Genomic DNA, 20,912 nt, shown 5'->3' with positions numbered 1-20,912 from the left:
TGGATTATAACTCATTAAAGAAAATTAAAATCCATGAGTCCATATTGATATTAGTGAATGCAAAAATGGGGGGAAAAGAAAAGAAAAAAAACTTCTTACTTACTGTAGAACGCCAACTAATAAATTTAGAAGAAATGATAGTTGAAGAAATCACCATTTAACTTTCACTATAGTAACAATTATTAACAGACACAAACTAGTGAGTGAAAGCTTGTTAAGGAATAAGAGATTTACATATTTCAAAGTATATCCCTACAAAACATGTATTACAAAGAGAAAAATAATAACTTTATAGTGGAGAAATATGGCAGGCAAATAATTAACTGATCAAAATTAACATGTTCAATAATGGCTCAAATTGATATAATATGTCTCCTTATGTAATACACTGAGAAAAATACAACATCACTTAAGTATTATTCCAGATGGGCATATGAGAATCTGATAGTGATGAAACATCAAACATGCTCAAATTGAGAGACACTTATAAAATAACTGCTCTATACTATTCAGATATATCAGATATATCAAGATCAAGAAAGTCAAAGAAAATTTGTGGAATTGCTCCATATTAAAAGGGAGTAAAAGGCTGAATAAATAAATTTAATGAATAATATTGAATCAGACAGGATTTTAAAATAAAAGACATTATTGGGAAAATTGGAAAAATTTGACTAACATTTCTAGATTAGATGATACTATTGCATGAATGTTAACTTTCTGATTTTGAAAGTTAAAATTAGTATAGCTTTATAGTTAGGAGAATATCTTTATCCTTAAGAAATATACTTTGAAATACTTAGAATTCAAGGGGCATCACGTGAGCTTTCAAACTTCAAACAATATGAAGAATGTTCATGTCATTAAGCCTATCTTGAAAAAATAGGTTGCTAAAAATTGGAATGTTATTAAAAACATTTACATTAGAATTAATTTTCTCTTATAAATTAAAAAATTAGCAAACAAAAGATACTTATAGGAGGTTAAGGAAAATATCAATGTCTTTCTTTGTAATTTCACTAAATTGAAAAATAGTTTATGAAAAATATATAAATTTTAAAAAGTTATACCAATGTTCAATTCTTAGGGAGCATGAGATAAATATAGGTTATATATTCACCTTTTTCAATAGGGTCAATAACATCTATTTGATACTTACATTAGTATCTTTTCTCTGCTACTTCAGGCAATGCCTTTCTGTTATGTTAACTGAGATTTTCTCATTAAGAATAAATTTAAACTTCAAGAAACTGTGTTCACAGAGTAAAATCTTAGAGCATAAGAAATCATTTGCTGTTAAGTGGCAACTGAAAGGTGGAAGGTGGCTGTCATCACACATCACAGCAGAAAAGTAATGTTTTTTTCCTGACCAGTTAGCAAAACTTTATAAAATTAACCATGTAAATGTTCGTCTTTATTCATTTATTTAACAAATACGTATTGATTTGTTGTAAAATTAACCATGTAAGTTTATGTATTTATTCATTCACATAACAAATATTTATTAATTTGTTGTAAAATGAAACATATTTTTGAACAAAAGAGAAACACAACTCTCAGAGAGTCTCAAGATTTTTATGAAAAAGAGCTCCTGCCAGGTGAACCAAGGAGTTCTACGGATCTGCTTCCTACTAAAGGTGACTACAAAGACTAGACTATTAAACCCAATGCCTTTAATGCAAGCTGTTTCAGTGATGGGTGCTGTGAACAATCACTATTACCATCACTGTATTTTTAACTTATTGGAAGTTCATATGCAAAAGTAAGTTAAAGTCTCTTAAGCAGGGAAGTATTTCAGAATCTTTATCCTGAAGTTTGCTATATATAAAAATACCGCCCATGAGATTTAATTAACTAATTCAGAATATTGTTGAAACAAGAAGGATATAATAAAGAAAAATTTTAAAAATATAAGACAGAAATTCATATATGCAGTATATCAAGAATTACCTTGGATGTCAGTATTGCCTACAGTTCTGAGTAAATGACCAGGATTACAGAAGTGAGAGTAGAATCTTAGGCCTGAGATTTAAGCCAGAAGAATCGATTAACATATAGAAAAGCAAAAGCCATTTACTTATATTGCTAATGCTAAGACTATGATTTCTGATCAATTGCATCATGTACAATGAATCTAGAATAAATCATGTAGGTAGAGGGTAAGCTGCTATTATAAAGAGACTTTAAAAATGCAGTGTCTTCAATATGTTTTAAGTTTATTTCTCTCAGTGTTGGTTCAAAAAACTGAAAGTGGGAGAACAAGTAAATTCAAATATTTTACTTTCAAATTTCAAAAGGAACTTAAATTCTGGAATCAGACTTAAGGAAATAAAAAAGAAGAATGAAGACACCAAGTGAACATTTGTAAAGTTTGAAAATTCCTTTAGCTCCCATAATTATTTTGTATAATGACTTACTGAAATTTAGGCATCTTAAAATAACTCCTTTTTAAATACTCTTTTAAAGTTCCACTTCAATTAAACTTATCACTATCTCCTAAATTCCATTTTTTTTTTTTTTTAAATCTTGACAAGGGGGAAAAAAATCAAGCACTTCTACCTGGTAAATCAGCTCCATAAAACTTAAAACCCCTGGTATCATTCAAATTGAGTTCACATTAACAAGTATTTTGATATGTATCATGCTGATCATGTAAATGTAGTTAGCTTTCTGGAAAAAAAGGAAAAAAGAAACCACACAAATTGTAACTGATTAGATGTTACTGCAATCATACAGAACTAGTCTTTTTTGAGGGGGATGGGAGGGTTGCATATTATCTCTACATGAATATAAATGAGCTTCACTTTAATTAGAGATTATTTTGTCCTTATGAAAGAGAATGATTGAAAACCTAGAGAGGAGGTTTTATGTTTTATACTGCCAGTCTTCTGTTTGGGTAGGAATTATAATGACATAAGCATCATCTGCCTGGTCTCAAGGACACTCTGTTCAATTCAACAAAAATTGAACTCCTATTCCGCACATGATCTCATTGAGGTACCTCAGCTTTTGGCTAAAGGAAAAGAATGATGCAAATATTTTTAAGTTTCAGGTGAAACTAATTTTGCAGATTCAGATATAAAACCAAATACGTTTTCTCCCCTTTATATGAAGCAACTATTCATACAGTGTTATGGACCCAGTATATGAATAAAAACAAAAGCTAACTTTCATGTCATCTCCTGTTCCTCCCAGGATCAGTAGAGAGGAAAAGTGGAGGTTCCTGGACAAAGGGAGATGGTAGAATTTAATGATTTTTCTCACTCCAAGAAGGTTAGGATTTACACAGACTGCTGGGAAGGGGTGTTGTGTATTGTCCTCAGAAAGTGGAATCCTTTCTTATCAGACCAAGGAAAAAATTCTATCAGTGGTCGTTAATATGCAGGAATTGCACAAGTGAGTACTTGTCTGGTTGTTGCTCTCTGACCCAGAGAGAATTCACCAACATGTCCCTGCCTGTCATGGCCCAGTTCTCTTTTTTTTTTTTTTTTTTTGAGACGGAGTCTTGCTCTGTCACCCAGGCTGGAGTGCAGTGGCCGGATCTCAGCTCACTGCAAGCTCCGCCTCCCGGGTTTACGCCATTCTCCTGCCTCAGCCTCCCGAGTAGCTGGGACTACAGGCGCCCGCCACCTCGCCCGGCTAAGTTTTTGTATTTTTAGTAGAGACGGGGTTTCACTGTGTTAGCCAGGATGGTCTCGATCTCCTGACCTCGTGATCCGCCCGTCTCGGCCTCCCAAAGTGCTGGGATTACAGGCTTGAGCCACCGCGCCCGGCCGGCCCAGTTCTCTTATAAGGCCAGTGGGGTTGAATCTGACTTTTAATCAGAGTCCACACAAAGAGGGGGTGGACTATAATTACCAGGTATTTAGTGTTCAGGCTGCCTAAGCAGAAATAGGGAGACCGGCTAGCTCTGCCTAATTCTCAAGCAAATATAGTCCACTAACCTTAAACAAAAAGAAATCATAGCCAAATATTTACCCTGCACTATTATTACAAATATATTATTTATATCTAAATACAAGCAATAGTCGTATAAGGAGTTTTTACTAATCAACTTTATATCCGAGGCAAACGAGTTTTAATTATTAGGGTAATGATTTGAAAAACCAGATAGAAAAAGTTCATTAAAAAATGTCAGTCGCCTGGAAGGTCCTAAGTTCTGGAGGAAGCGATGGTCCCAGAGACCCTTTACTATAACTTAACTGAAATTGATAAATAAATTACTTTATATGTTATCTCTATGTTAAGAATTCTTATGTTAAATGAACTACAAATATAAAAACCTTTATTAGGCAAACCTTTATTAGGTAAAATATTTACAAAAATGTGATTATGCAACTGAAAATTTTGAGTTTGTAATTTGACTTAATGTACATCTTAAATTAAAAACTTCATGAAATTGAACAAGTAGAAAAGACATATGCTTGTCTGCCATCCATCCAGACCCTTTCCATGAACAAAATACTACCTATTACCAGACATATTCTATGCATATTGAGCAAATGCATGCACAGATAGAAACATTCTTATATGCAGGCGGTAGCATGCTACATACAGACACATGAAATGTAGCATGAGCACTGCTTTAATGCCTTGCTATTTATGTCACTTCATCTGCATATTATTGCATTGTAAGGAACTATCCAAATGTACCTCATCAGTCATATTGCTGAACATATAGGGTACTTTCCAAATTTTTGCCAGTTCAACACAGTGCTTCAATTTATAGTCTTGAATGAATAAAATTTTACTAATGTGTAATGAGTAATGTTAACACAAATTCCTAAAAGTAGAGTACTGTAATAAAGACTTTAAATTCTTTTCAAGTATAAGGTCCTTTATTGGGGTTTAATTAGTGACAACTTGTCCATGGCTATTATAAAAATTTTTATACCCCCTCCAAAATAAATTAGAGTATTTCTTTTTTCACAACCCCACGTATTAGTCTGTTTTCATGCTGCTGATAAAGACATACCTGAGACTGGGTAATTTATAAAGAAAAAGAGGTTTAACAGACTCACAGTTCCATGTGGCTGAGGAGGCCTCACAATCATGGTGGAAGGCAAAAGCCACGTCTTACATGGCAGCAGACGAGAGAGAGCGAGAACTAAGTGAAAGGGTTTCTGTTCATAAAACCATCAATTATCATGAGACTTACTCACTACCACGAGAACAGGATGGGGGAAACTGTTCCCGTGATCCAGTTATCTCCCACCAGATCCCTCCAAAAACATGTGGGAATTATGGGAGCCACAATTCAAGATGAGATTTGGGTGGGGACACAGCCAAACCATATCGCCCACCAACACAGTTTTGTTAACAAACATTTAGAACTTTGCCAAACAGAGAAGTGAAAATGGGATAGTCTTAAAAAGTTCATGTTAATTTCTTTGCATAAGAGCAAATTTGTATATGTTAAAACATATTGAAGTTATTTTTAATACTTTTCTGTAAACCGTTTCTACTATTTTCCAGTTTTCTACTGTACCATGGTTATTCTTATTGTCTTCTAATATATGGGGAAAATAGTGCCTTTGTTTGTACTGTGACTTGCAAATATTTGTACCTCCATTTTTTGTTTTGATTTTAACCTTACTGTTAGTGAAACTTTAATATAGCTATTATTACTGAATGTAATATAATTAAAATTTCAATTCCTTTTTTACTTTATGGCTTCAGGATATATGTCATATATAGAAAGACCATCTCTAGTCAGGAGATTTCTTTTTAAAACCTTGCCATGACTGCTTCTGCTACTTCTATATTTTCATTTACTTTTATATTTTTACTTCCAGTGATTGAGTCAAAATTAAGTTTGATGTACAGTAAGAGGTATGGAAGCAACTCTATCATTTTGGATTAGTTATCCAGTTGTTATATTCATCAATTATTAATAAACTATTTTCTGAAATATCCTTACCATCTTGACTATGTTATGAAATCTCTGTGTGTACAATGCATAGACACGTTTCTGGATTCACTAATCTCTTCCACTGATCATCTGATAGCTACTAGCAAACTAGGAAATGATTACTGTTAGGATCTGTAAAGCGAGGAGGTTGATAAACCAATACTTTATTTATGGGTAAACAAAAAAGAATACATATAATATTATTGCATTTGACAAAAGGAAAACTGCGTTGTTAGTTGCTTTAGGGGCACTAAGTCAAGATTTGTTTTCATATAAGATGTGAAGTTCAAAGATGATGCTTATGGTCATTTGGGATCTAATGATCTTTGTTTCTGTAATAGTTAATCAAAATATTTGGAGGCTGTTGCTTAGAAATAAACTTAATTTGATCTATCAAAGAGAGTGTCTATTGAACCTCGGTTATGTTGAGACCAGTTTTGGTTCTGTCCCACATCTGGATGAAGCATCACTTCTCTTTTTCTTCTTACTCTTTTATTTTGCACCTCAGGAAAGAAGAGAAAAAATGAAGAAACAAACTTTACTGGAAATAGCACTATCCTCCTAGTACTCATAGGGTAGGAAGAAAACTGAAGTAGATATTTGTGCTGTGAATTATCCCTTCTTTTAGCAGGAAAGAAAGAAGTCTCTGGAGGATTATGAAAACATAAATAAAGGTGCCTGAAGCAGAGTTAAAGAAGAAGAAAAATAAGGCACAAATCTCAGTGCCAGAGACAGTCATTTTGGTGAGAGAGGTTAAGCCCTGTGATGTGGAAAACTAGCAGAAAATAACTGCATATTGATGAAGGAGGTGACAGTCAGTAAAAGAGAAAAAATAAAATAATTATTTTACTAAGAGGTGGAAACCATTTGTAAACTGATGCGAAAATTCATCTGAAACACTGTGGTAGCACACTTCTACTGTGAGTAGGGTGTGTGTGTATCTGTAGGAAGACCTGGAGTACAAGGTAGAAGGTGGTTTCCTGTGGCCTCAGTTGTCCCATATGACATCAGTGTTCCATGCTGCAAGTAAGCTTGCTCATAAAGTTCACCACTCTGTGCTGGGCATGGTGGCTCACCCCTGTAATCCCAGCACTTTAGGATGCCAAGGAGGGAGAATCCCTTGAATTCAGGAGTTCGAGACCAGCCTGGGCAACATGGTCAAACCTTGTCTCTATAAAAAATAGAAAAATTAGCCTGGTGTGGTGTTGCGTGCCTGTGGTCCCAGCTACTCAGGAGGCTGAGGTGGAAGGATTGCTTGAACCCAGGAAGTCGAGGCTGCAGTGAGCCATGACTGTGCCGCTGCACTCCAGCCTGGGCAACCAAGGGAATTGCTGTCTCAATGAGATAATTGTTTTATAAATTTTTAAGACCTTCCGGTCTAAGGATTTTACAAGTCAAAAATATTTTGGATTTAGCAGCCAATTCATTATTTATATATATATGTGAATTCTACTCTCCCAATGAAAAACAAGGAGTATCATCATATACAGTTACAATATCTACTAATGTTTACAGTAAAACTAAATATATATAGGGCTTGAAATAGATAAGCATGGTCACATTCATCCACCTTGAATGATATCAGTATTTTGAGGGAAAAAGCATTTATTAAGTCACACAAGAATGGGATAAGACTTCTCCTAAACGCGACCCGTTGCTGAATTTTTTAGGGTAATTCTTATTGGAAAGTTCTGAATCTCTGTCTGTCTCTCTCTCTCTCTCTCTCTCTCTCTCTCTCATATTTCAGGTTCAACAAAGAATAAATACTTAAAAAGAATGCAAAGAAAGGATGGACCGAGAAAGTCAAAATTAGCAAGGAAACGTGATTGATTGAGGCTTATGTAATTTTATAAAAATATTTAATATCAAGACTGAAACAAGTATCTCTAATAAAAATAGCAAATAAGATCATTCCATCCTATGGCTAGTTTCACCATGCTGATAAATTCAGTCTATTTCCTGTTATTTATTAGCTGCTTCTAAAGAATAGATGTCAACTAGTTTGTCCTAGCCTTACATTTTTTAAAATATAAAAAGTTTTTGTTTCCATAAAGTAAAATGTTGCAAGTGCAAAAATCCACCATCAAATACGTGCCTCAGAATCAATTAATTAAGCTTCGTAAAAATGTACCAAATTGGGAAATCAATCCTCTCTTACCTACACACAGAACGTAACTCCAGAGAGCTGGTGTTGAGCTCAAGATTCTGTATTTTTATGTGCTTTACAGGTAATTCTGATGGGAACATCCAATTAAGAACATATCCATGAGGTATGCCAAGGAACCACCTATAAAAATGTGGAAATCTGGCCTAGATAGGGTGAGTTAGTGCATAGCTGCACAATGCGCCCCATTTATTCCTTGTTTAAAAATCTGAGTTGTTCCATAATTGTTTTATACTTGTGATAAATGATTATTTCAGAATCCTGAACTCAGCTGAACATTACTAATCTATTTTGGTGTGAATGGCATATATGTCAACATGCATTGTAAACTGCAAAGTGATTTATAAATGTTGTGGTTGTTATTCCATTACAAACAACTGGTGTACAATCTGAGGAGGCAGGACTAATGTCTGAAAATGTGTGATGTCAGACTTCCTGTGCCCAGTTCGTGTAGAATTAAGATGTTATTTGGAATAGGAAATATGGAGAAAGCAAACACTTCACAATGCTTCACATTTTGCTATAACATTAAAGATGCATTTTTAACGTTGCCTGGGAGTAAATACTAAAAAAGCCATACAGAACTTGGAGAAAATAGTGATCTTGTGTCATAATAGAAGGAATGCCACTTTCTAATGGTGTACACTAGATGTTTAAAATATAGAATAAGTTCTCACCAAAGCCTTTGGCATGAAGCTGTAGAAGGTGAAGAATATCTCTACTTGTACTATTTGCACAAATAATTAAAAATGAAGATGTAAGCAGATCCATCAATGATGGACACAACAATGGTGATTAGGAAGATTTTCTAGATAGTAAGTGGTCCATGTGGATGAAGATTTTTACAGCTTCTGTTTCACTAATTCTATAAAACTTAGGCAATTGTTTGCTGAGAGACATGCAGCTGAAAAACATTTATAATACTTTTCTTTTAAAAAAGGTGAAATGAAGCCCGGCACGGTGGCTCACGCAAGTAATTCCAGCACTTTGGGAGGCCGGGGTGGGCGGATCACCTGAGGTCAGGAGTTCAAGACCAGCTCAGCCACCGTGGTGAAACCCCATCCCTACTAAAAATACAAAAAAATTAGCCAGACGTGGTGGCGGACACCTGTAATCCCAGCTACTTGGGAGGCTGAGGCAGGACAATTGCTTGAACCTGGGAGGCACAGGTTGCAGTGAGCCGAGATTGTGCCATTGCACTCCAGCATGGGCAACCAGAGTGAAACACTGTCTCAAAATAAATAAATAAATAAATAAAATAAATAAAATAAAAGAGGTGAAATGACCTAATGTTCAGCAAGTATGAAAGATACAATGAAATATCTGCGGTTACTGTTAGATTTCTCATTTAATCCCATGTCTCTTACTATTTTAATTTGCATCCATAATTGTATCTCTGGCACATAGTGATAACTGATAATTGTGACCCACTGTTCTTTAGGAAATGCTAAGTTATGGTTAATATTCTAATACACAAAGAAGACAATTCTATGTTCTGGTTCTGGTCTCACAGTATTTTTAATTGTTATTTTCACATATTTTTATTGATTTTCAGCTTCTGGCAATATATAACAACAATTTAAAAATTTTTATTGCTACTAATGGCTTTTGATGTAATGCTGTTGCCAAGCTTAACAGGGATCACATGTTTTCCAACTACTTTGTATGAAGCTTTTTTATATGGCCAGAACACGAGACTGGAAAAAAAAAAAAAGGAGTGATTTCACTTTTAGAATGACTCTAAAATGGATATTGTTGATATTAGTGAGCATGGGCTTAATTAAGCATGAACAGTTGCTTGGGTTTAATTTATTAATATATTAATTAATAAACATTTGTTGAATACTTACTCTGTGCATGGAATTATGTTATTATTTGATTCTTGTTATTATAGTCCGGGGTTGACACTGACTCAACAGTGTCGTTAGTCATACATCACTAGTCTCCGATTCCTGTGCTGTAACACTAGTCACACTCCTCCCTTGTTCATTTAGTAAGTTTTTACCTCCATTATTTCCAGGTACCTCATCAATAAATCAGTAAGTATTTTGATAGAAGATAGGTAGAAGTGAAAGAATAGATATTCTGATTTCGAGAAGTCAATCTTGTTGAAGAGAGAAGGAATAAAAAGGGGTATATAATTAAACGCTAAATTCAGTAGGGGACATGAAAGTTTAAAATCAGAGTGAGTAACATATATTAAAAACATTATGAAAAGTTTTATAGAGTCAGTGAAATTTGAGCAAGAATTAGAAGGATGGGTAGTATTTATATAGGAAAAAAGTATTGGAGTGCATTTCACATGGAGCCAACACAAGCAATTTAAAGAGCTGAAAAGGAGTAGACATCAGTGTAGGGTGCTGAGAAAATCGTTGTCTATAGGGAAGATTTCTCATAGGATGGGGCGTAGTGATTTCTCTAATTTATTCATCAATAACGAAATTCATCTCAAGCAACAATTGTGAATAAGGTACAAAAAGTTCTTGAGATACTGGGATGGAGATAATAGTCTACCAAAGGAAAAACTGATTAAAACAACTAATTAAAATTAGGTAGCATTGACTGGAGGGGTAAATGGCAAATATTAATATACAGGGTAGGAAAAGAGTATAAAGCCTGTTGGTTTCAAAATAGGTTGTGTCTATTACTCTCAGTGTGATTACATATGACATTGAGACAGTTTTTGAATACAGATTTAAGGCTTTGATCACTTTTTAAGTTCGTGTTCTTCTTTTCTTTCCATTTTTTTTCTTGAAACATTTGTCTAAGAGAGACAATAATAAATAGCTTGATGTCTCGGAAAGTTCAATACCTCGATGGATTTGAGGTTAAAATATTACTTTGTCCAGAATTCCTTCAGGTTGAGACATTGTCTTTTAGAGTTTTTTCCCCATGTTACTCAGTATCAGTTGCCTGAGAGCTCCGAGATGATGAAGAAAGAGGAGCACTGTAGACTTGAACTTAAATAACTGAAAATGTTTCTGCACTATATAGGCCTCCTGGTCATTCACTGTTTCCAAACATGAGCTCAGTGTCTATGTTTGCAGGGGGGTGAGGGGGGAGGGGAAGAAAGGAAAAGAAAAAGAAAGAAATGTGAATGAAATAGCCTTTGAACCAAGGATTTTTAAAATATAAGGATTACACAAATATAGACTTAGTGAGATATCAGTTCTATACCAGCCACTCTCTGCTCTGAAGTCTTCTTTTTCTTCTTGTTTATGCTAGTATCAAGACTGCTCTTCTCCTTCCTTTGTTAACTTTTCCTCCCTTGCTAACTCTTCCTGTGCTCTGTTACAATGTAGGAGCTAAAGGAACAGGGAGAACACACTGGTAAAGGGAAGGAGTCCATCCACAGCTGTCCCCATTCGGTATTATAAAATCATAGATGTACATGATTTGTACATCACATCAACTTAAGAGAGTCGGGGGGAAGGCAGAGCTTAGGCCTGACCACCATCTGCTGAAAAGTTGGCCCTAGGCTGACTGAGTACTGGGAGACCACTCTGTTAGACAAACACTTAATTGAATATACCACATTGCATGATATTTAATCAGATGGCAGAAAAGGAATTATAAAATAAATTGAAATTTACTAGATGTAAAGTAGCATTAATTAACTAGATTACAGACATTTTTCCATCTTGACATTGTTATTGGCTGAAAAGTAGTGTTCAGTGAAAAAAGTATAGCAAGTGAATTTAAAGACAATTGAACTCTGGCTCTGATTATATGACTTTGATCTTTCATAGCCCCTATCAATGAAAAGTAAAGTAGAAATTAAAGAAAAAAAAATAAGACTCATTTGATTTATTCTTACCAACAGAAAGCTAACATATATTTCCCAAGGAAGAAACAAAGTAACGTTTATTAGTTCAGTGAATTTACAGTAATACAGGTTAGAGTTACCATCTTTAGCCAAATAACAAACAAGAAAAAGTACACACACAGTTTCAATTTGAAATAAACAAGATACACACAAATTCACACATATGTACACACATATACTCTTAGTAAATTTAGCATAATGATGCCTTGGGCAATATTTGGGGCATACTTTTTATTTTATTCCTTGTTTGTCTGAAATTCAAATTTATATAGATGTCTCATATTTTATCTGGCAATCCCAGTTCAAGATCTGGTCCTCAGTTCTCTAGGTTGAGAAGCAGATCTTCATTGGCACGTAGAAGGTAGATAAGTCCTTGTGGGGAAGCCTTAGATTAATGAACCCTCAATACTGATGCATTCAACTACAATGTGGATTTGTTACTTGTATGATGAGAAAAATAGAAATAACAGGAATCCCAATACTCATGTTTTCTTTATCCCTGGAATGTATCAGTGTGTCCACTGCTACCACTCTGGTTCAAGGCACTATAATTTCTCATCTTGGTCTATTGTGATAAACTCCTAACTTCTTGTCTATATCTTTCATTTATGTACCTATTCAGTCACAAATATTTATCAAGTGCCTGGTAAGTGCCTAGTACTGTGCTAAGCTGTGAGGATGCAGTAATGAATGAAAAAGAGCCCTTATACTGATAGAGTTTAATTGGGCAGAGACAAGTAGGTAAAATATATAGTATGGCATACAGTAAAAGATAAAGTAGAAACAGAAAGGGATATGATGTTGGGAGGTGTACATTTTAAATAACAATCATTGAAAGCTTTCCCTAGAGGTGACAAAGCCTGGAAGAGAGGGAGGAGGGAGTCATGTGGCTCTCTAGGAGAATATTTTAGGCTACGGAGCAATAAGTGTAAATTTCTGTACCAAGAGAGTTCTAGAAGTAACATGAAATCTTGCAAGAGTGGGATTAAATAGATAAAGTAGAAGATGATTTTTTTAAACCATCGTAAGAATTTGGACTTTCTCCGAGTAAGATGGAGAGACATTGTGGGTTTTCAATAGAGGTGCAATATTACCTGACATATTATCTTTCTTATCTGAACTATTTCCTCTGGACCATTCCGGCTAGAGGAAAGGTGGGATATGGTTATGGCTACAACCAAGTAGTAAAGCTAGTGGTAATGAGAAGTGGTGTATTTCTGAATAAATTTTAAAGATAAAAATGAATGGTTTATTGACAAATTTGGACTTAGTGAATGGAATAAGCAGAGTAATCAAGGATTACTTCAATGGTTTTGACTGAATCACTTGAAAGATACAAGTTGTCAATTATTAAATAATGAAGATTGTGAGAGGAGGAGATTTTGAGGGGGAATAGCAGGGGTTTGGCTTGAATATATTAATTTTGAATTATATATTATTCTTCCAAGGGAGTAGCTGAGCCTGAAAAACAAAAGAAGACTGGGCTGGAGGTATGAAACTAGGAGTCATCAACGGACAGATGGTATTAAAGCCTTGAGACTGACTGAGATGACTGAGGGAGGGAATACAGTGAAAAAGTCTAGGGTATCTTACAGATGGAGTCTGAGAGATGAAGAAGAACCAGCAACATTGTCAGGTAGGACAAAAAAAAAAAAAAAAAACAGGAAAATATTGTGTCCTGGAAAACAAATGAAGAAATGTTTCATGAAGAAGAGTGAAAAACTGGGCCAAATGCAGCTGCTAAATTTTTAAGAGAATGATTGAGAAGTGGCATGAGATTTTTTAACCTAGATATCATCAGTGGCTTTGAGAAAAGCAGTTTCACAGGAGTTTTGGGGTTAAAAGGATGGCTAAAGTGTGTATGAGATAAAGTGAGAGAGGGCCAGGCATGGGGGCTCATGCCTATAATCCCAGCACTTTGGGAGGCTGAGGTGGGAGGATTGCTTGATGCCAGGCTGGCCAATATAGCAAGATCCAATCTCTACTAAAAATTTCCAAAACAAAAATTTAAAAAATTAGCTTGACATGGTGGCCCATGCCTGTAGTCTCATCTATTTCTGAGGCTGAGGTGGGAGGATTGCTTGAGCTCAAGAGTTCAAGGGTGCAGTGGGCGGCAGTGAGCTGCAGTGATTGTGCCACTGCACTCCAGCTTGGGTGACAGATTGAGACCCTGTCTTAAATAAAAAAAAAAAGTATTAAAAAATTAAAAATAAACAAGACATAATAGGAGAGAAATTGAAGAAAGTAAGTATCAACTCCAGTGAGAAGTTTTGCTGAAAAGAAGAGCAAAGAATTGGTTCAATAACTGAAGGGGAAAGCAGGTCAAGAGATTACTAGTAGGTGAAAAGATTATTATTTTCTATCAGCTGTAAATGTAAAACCATTTTTGGTTTTTTAATTTATAGGTTTTGAGGATGGGTCTTACTGAAGTTTATCAGTGCTGACAGACATCTAGTGTTGACCTGATAACAATATCAGAGGCAGAACACTGGCCTATCAATTTGGCAGATAGTAAGGCATTTCTTGCATTATTACATAGCTAACATATTTATGTTTGATCTTTTATTCTATTTAAATTATTTTTAAAGAATAAGTGTCTTTTAAAATCAAAATTTTCTTATTTGGATAATAAAACACTTCCAAGGCCACAGTCTTGGTCTCAGTTTAAAACCTAAGACTATTTTCATGAGATCTGGGGTCAAACCTCTGTTCTCATGATTGGATACTGATAAGATGAAGAGGTGTCTTTGCTCTCCATCTCCAGAATAACACCCCAACTCTATGTTGGCCCTACTCCTGATATCCCTAGTAGTTGACCACTTCTGAAAAAATAGCAAAAACATCAACTGGCTGAATTTAGACCTGCCTCAAAGCAGAGAAAGCTTGAGTCAGGCCTGGCAGTAGTAGGATCATGACTGAGAGTGGGAACTCACCTCTGCCAAGCCCTCAATTTTCCTAAAAATATTAATAGCCAGGGTAAGGAGTCAGCAGATGGAAAGTGGCTAGTGAAGAGGATAAAAGAGGAAAGCATGGAGGGAGATGCTGAAAACGGCCAAAAGATAAATGTTAACTAGTCCTTATAGCCTTAAAAGGCTGATTGTATATTCTATCTAGATTTAGATTCTTTACATTTGCAAGTTTTCCCTAGAATGGCTTAGACTTTCTCCTAAGCCTGGGAAAAAGACCCTAGTTACCTTGGTTATCATAATTCTACCCTATCCCCCAAAGCAGAATTAATGTCCCTGCCTGATAGGACTCATGCTGATAGAATGAATATACTGCGTGGGTCTGGGTGTGTGCATGTGTCCCAGGACAGAATTGAATCACAATTGTAGCACTGCAACACTAACATATATCTTGGAATAATTTTATCATCTGTATATTTTTAAAGTTAACCAAAAATAAATGCAGCCATTTTTCCAAATGCTAATATGTAAGTTAGGCTTCTCTTTCAACAAATTGAAGAGAAACTTGCTGGGGTTATGTAACATGAGAAAGAAACACCTAAAAACATAAAAAGCAAGCGTAGAATTAACTTTACAAGTAGAGTTACAGGAATACTGTACAACTTAAATAATCAACCAAAGGGTAAAAATTAAGTGTTCTTATATCCTTATGATGCAGCAATTTGATACGATATAAAGCAACATAGAAAACAACATAATAAAGGAAAGTAACAGAATGCAAAATTTCATTTTGAACCACGTACAAGTTTGCATTTAAAAATCTGTAAAGAAATACTTTAAAATAATTGAATAGTTATGTGGAAAATTAAGAATGGAATGTTTTCTTGTTTTTACTGTTCATATTTCTGTAATAGATAGCTGTAATATATTTTAAATAAAAGTATATCTGGGAAACAGACTGAATGGGTTAAGCAAACTTTTTCTTGAGGACAGACTTTATCACTAAAGTTCCCTCTTAATTTAACTTTGAGAAACAGACCTAACTAATAACCAGCTAATACTTAATGTTCCTCAACTCCAAACAAACAAAAATGCCCCATGCTAGTGAGCAGGTTTTACGGAGCTAAGCAGATGTCTGAAGCAGCTGACAAGACGGAAAGTGCCTTATAGTAGATAACAACACCAGAGCACACTGTTTAGAAATGTCTTGGTCTCACTTTGCTCTGCCAGCAAGTTCAGGGAGTTAACAATCAAAACTGCCTCATGTATTTAAACTTTGTGCAGTGGGTCATATAAACATTCTTTGAGTTAAATGGTGTAATAGATCTAAAAATCTCTTACCCGCTTTCTTTTCTCTCTGAGATGTATCACGCTGTGATATAAATACCCACAGTATTTTACAGGACAATGAACTTAGCTTTTTCTAAGGCCAGTAACTTTTGCTGATTAGTGGAAATCTAGAGAGCTGTAAAATGGCTGTTTGACACTATCTTGGGGCTCTTAGAAGTACATTTAGAACGTATTTTAAGTTTCAATGTGTTCATAGTTCTAAAACAAAACAAAAAAATGTATGGATGTATAGTATCCATGAATCAATGTATCCATGAATAGTCATATAAAGGATAAAGCACACCCAAAACCTACGACCAAGGGAACTACTAATTGTGACAAATAGCTAACCTAGAAAACTTGTAATATTTAATTTTCATCTGTTTATTTCTTTTTTTTCTACCCTTCTAGGGATGGGCCAGTTGAATAGAAGTTTGAGATGATGGGTTAAAACTTTTAGTAATTTATTCATTCTTGCCCTAATACAGTATGTTCCTGTTGGTCACATATCTTATCTGCTGTGCTGGGGACTTTTTTTCTCTTCCCCTGTTTTCATTTTTTTCATTACAGAACCTGTGATGTCATCAAAGTTCTATTAACTCAACCATAGCTATAAAAGCACATTATCATTATAGAAATGCTCTAGTGTTCATTACTAGGAATGTGACTTGGTTCGGGATTTGCCTTATCTCTGTCTCAACTGCTCTAGCCTGCCAGGTCTCTCTCAGAAGAGTCCTAGAAAATGAAGACATTAAATACTGTTGGGATCCAGTGACATTCCTCTCTTCAGTCCTCACAGAGTGGGCCTGAAAAGCAAGCCTCCACTTATTTCGGTTCTAATAAAGACTGAACAATGGGTGGCTGTGTGCAAAGGCTTTTTCCCTATCCAGTCTATAGTCATTATCCAAGGAATCTCCATTCACATGAGGATAATGCACAGGGCCTCTCTCCTTGTTTAGACTATAGCTAACTCTATCTTAAGACTGTCTCTCATTTTCTTTCTGGCATTTTAATCCTTAGACTTACAGAGCTACCCAATAATTAAATAAATTAAGTTAGAAGAAAATGCTGATATCTCCAACTCATGGAATGCTAACATAAAGGTATCTCGTTTTTTTTTTTTTTTTCTTCCTCCAGATGCTATCTATACTTATGCTAAGCATCTTCAGAGACACCATGCATGATCTTCATTCTGAATCCCAGAAAGAATTCTGGAAAGCAATTACCTACCTCTTGATATTTTCTCTGTCAGATATTACCTAAAGGTTTTTATTTTTAATTTACTCTCCTCTGGACACAGTTCTTTTTGGGGTTGAGAAAAGGTTATTTTCAGAACTAAAAATTAGCTTTTTGCCCAAGCAAAAAGATGAGATGATATTTTCAAGGAAATGTCTTCTTACAAATTTGACAGTTTTTATTTTTTTTAATTGCTTAGTGAATACTGAATTCACTGATAAAAATAAAGGCATGCCTTTTGGTAATTTATGAAGAGCATGAAACAAAGTTTGAAGTTTTTTGGACCATTGAAACCATTGTGACATTTATAAGACACCCAACACATAAATTAAAAAAAAAAAAAATATTTCAAGTCTGTACTCAGCGGCTGAATTTATTAAGTTGGTGCAAAAGTAATTGCAGTTTTTGCCACTAAAAGCTATGGTAAAACCAAAGGTAAGTCATCCACTGGCCAATACAGTAAGTAATACATAACTATATAGTAGGAAACACTGGAAACTGAAATTGGAAATCCAGAGTTTGGCCAATAATATTAGTGACCTTTTTGTTTTTCTGAGACAGAGTCTCGCTCTGTCGCCCAGGCTGGAATGCAGTGGCCTGATCTCAGCTCACTGTAAACTCTGCCTCCTGGGTTCACGCCATTCTCCTGCCTCAGCCTCCCAAGTAGCTGGGACAACAGGCGCCTGCCACCGCACCCAGCTCATTTTTGGTATTTTTAGTAGAGACGGGGTTTCACTGTGTTAGCCAAGATGGTCTCGATCTCCCGAACTTGTGATCTGCCCGCCGTGGCCTCCCAAAGTGCTGGGATTACAGGCGCCAGCCACCGTGCCCAGCTTTACTGATTTAATTTTAACTCAATTTCTCCTGGAAAGTTTACTGGGCTCCTGACTGCTAATAGAATAAATTCCTAATTATGCAACACAAATTATAGAATTTACATGGTCAGTGAACTTGGGTTTTCTCTCCATAGTCACTTCAATTTTAGATTTGGTCTTTTCAACAAAAGAAGGATGACTACAGGAAGTTGGTTAAATTATGGAAATACTACTCACACATTAACTTGAAATTTCTATAAAAAATACATAGGAAATGAAAATAGTTGATTTCAGTGTAGATTTGGAATTTTCTTGGGGGTATCAATTTTATCTTTGGTAGTTTTGTCTTCCATTTACACAGACAGTTGAAAGTTGGCTCTAACAAGAATAAGAATAAATCACTAATAAATTTTTCTTTCAGAATTAGTGGATAATTTTATACTGCACAATCTTAGTTGTTCCTCAAAGAAATTCTGAAAAAAAATTAGCAAAATAAATGTTATCATTTTGATGTGCCTCCATTTTTACATGTGGAAATGAATTAATCTCTAAAGACTTCATTTTTTATAAAATATTTTTAACTTGTGTTGTTTCATATGAGAGATGTCCAATTCAAAATAGTCTAATTTTTTTTAACAAAAGGAATTTATTGACTCAGGTAACTGTGAACTCCTAGTGTGAAGTTTGTTTTAGTCAAGGCTGACACAGGACATCAAACTCTGTGTTCCACTTCTCAGCATTCCTTCCAGCTGTGAGTTGCCCTCATAGTCCTCTGTGGTAGAATGAAATGCAATCAGAGTGATGGTGACTGACAACTGCAGATTTACATAATCCAAAATGTGTAACTTCAGAGAAAGATAATTTATGTCTCTTAACTCAGTGTATCCACAGTGGGAAGCCATTTGATTACTCCACATCATGTCTTCAAGACCATAAAGTTCTATGAATAATCAACATTGGGTCCTATGGATTTCTTTTCTGGCACAGAAACAGTGTGTATCTTCCAACAAGTCACATTATGAATCCAAATAAGTTTTTTAAGAGTCAAGGTCTCACTCTGTTCTCCAGACTGGGGTACAGTGATGCCACCATAGCTCGCTGCAGATTTGAACTCCTGAGCTCAAGGGATCCTCCCATCTCAGTCTCCTGAGTAGCTGGGATAACAGACATGAGCCACTACGTATGACTGAATCTAGATAATTAACTGTGAAAAATTACAGAGTACTTACTTTTAAATTAGTTTCACTTTTAAACTCTTCCTTGCCTAAGGAACACAGAATAAGATTCACCACTTAAATGTGTATCCAATATCTCAAACTTAACATGTCCAGAACTGAGATTCCCCAAATCTGCTCTTCCACAATCTCTACTTTAGTTGATGCCTACTACATTTCCCCTTGCTATTTAGACAAAAATACTCATGGTCATCCTTAACTTTTACCATTCCTTATAGCTAATCCATAGTAAACTCTGTTGGCTCTATGGGTGTCCATAATCTGGGCAGTTTATAAACAATAGACATATTTTTCTCATATTCTGGAGACTGAGAAGTTTATGATCAGTGTGTTGGTAGATTCAGTGTTTGGTGAGAGCCTGGTTTCTGGTTCATAGATGTTGGCTTTTTGCTGTGTTCTCTCATGGTCAAAGGGGAGAATGAGCTCCTCTGGGTTTATTTTATAAGGAATAAATAAATGAATAAATAGAACAAGTAGAATAGAATTCATGAATATAATTTGTAAAATAAATCCAGTGTTCTCTCACCATCTGCTATAGTACCACGTGACATTAACATATCATTATCTTATGCCTGGATTATTGTAACAGCTTCTTTTTTTTTTTTTTTCACATTAAGGTTTTTAGTTTATTAATCTGCTTGTGAAAAATCCAAAATGGACACAGGTAGCCTTTACTGCAGCACCTTTACTCTTTTGGCTGTGATCCAATCTCCAGCTCACTTTTTGCCAGCACCAACATTGGCCTTTGCAGTCCCCCTGACTTTCTTCATTCTGTTCTTGCATTCCTTTCGTTGCTTTCTTGAGGTCTTTTGCTTCTCATACAGGCCATGTCTTGCAAGTCTATGTTTGGGTTCATTTTTCTTTGCATAATCCAGAGAGTCATAAATCATGCCAAAGCCAGTTGTCTTGCCACCACCAAAATGAGTTCTGAATCCAAATACAAAGATGACATCCGGTGTGGTCTTGTACATTTTGGCTAGTTTTTCCCGAATTTCTGTCTTAGGCACTGTTGCCTTCCCAGGGTGAAGGACGTCAATGACCATTTGTTTCCTCTGAAGTAGTCGGTTGGACATGAACTTTCTAGTGCGGATAGTTACGGTGTCGTTCATGATGGCTGCCTCTGTAACAGCTTCTTAACTGGTCTTCCTACTGCCATGCTTAGCCTCTTTCAATGTATGTCTTCCACACACCAAGAGTCTTCCCTTACAATCTACCTTCAGTCACATAACCCTCTGCTCAGCATTCTCCAGTGGCATCCCATCTCATTTAGAGTAAAAACCAAAGTTTTTAAATGACCTAATAAGACCCTTTATGAACTTGCTCCTAGTTCCCTTGCTGATAACATCTACCAACATATTCCCCTATATCCCTCTGCTCCAGTCTCATGGGCTTCCTTGTTCTTGAACATATCAGCCCTCCTCCTGACCTATGGCTCTTGTATTTGTTGGAATCTCTGCCTGGAATTCTCACCCCCAAATTCTCCATTCCTT

The 20,912-nt window shown here is 35.5% G+C and overlaps 1 pseudogene across 1 annotated transcript; it reads right to left on the bottom strand.

Moving 5' to 3' along the window:
- Positions 1–20,046: 20,046 nt before the first annotated feature.
- On the bottom strand, positions 20,047–20,546 carry LOC101014509 (annotated as a pseudogene). Its single transcript, XR_002521655.2, has one exon. The product of XR_002521655.2 is annotated as a 40S ribosomal protein S24 pseudogene (transcript).
- Positions 20,547–20,912: the final 366 nt, after the last annotated feature.

This window comes from Papio anubis, chromosome 6, assembly GCF_008728515.1.
Source record: "Papio anubis isolate 15944 chromosome 6, Panubis1.0, whole genome shotgun sequence".
Classification (NCBI taxonomy): Eukaryota; Metazoa; Chordata; class Mammalia; order Primates; family Cercopithecidae; genus Papio; species Papio anubis.
Note: the sequence above shows the minus strand (reverse complement) of the source record. Positions and strands in the feature narration are given on the sequence as shown.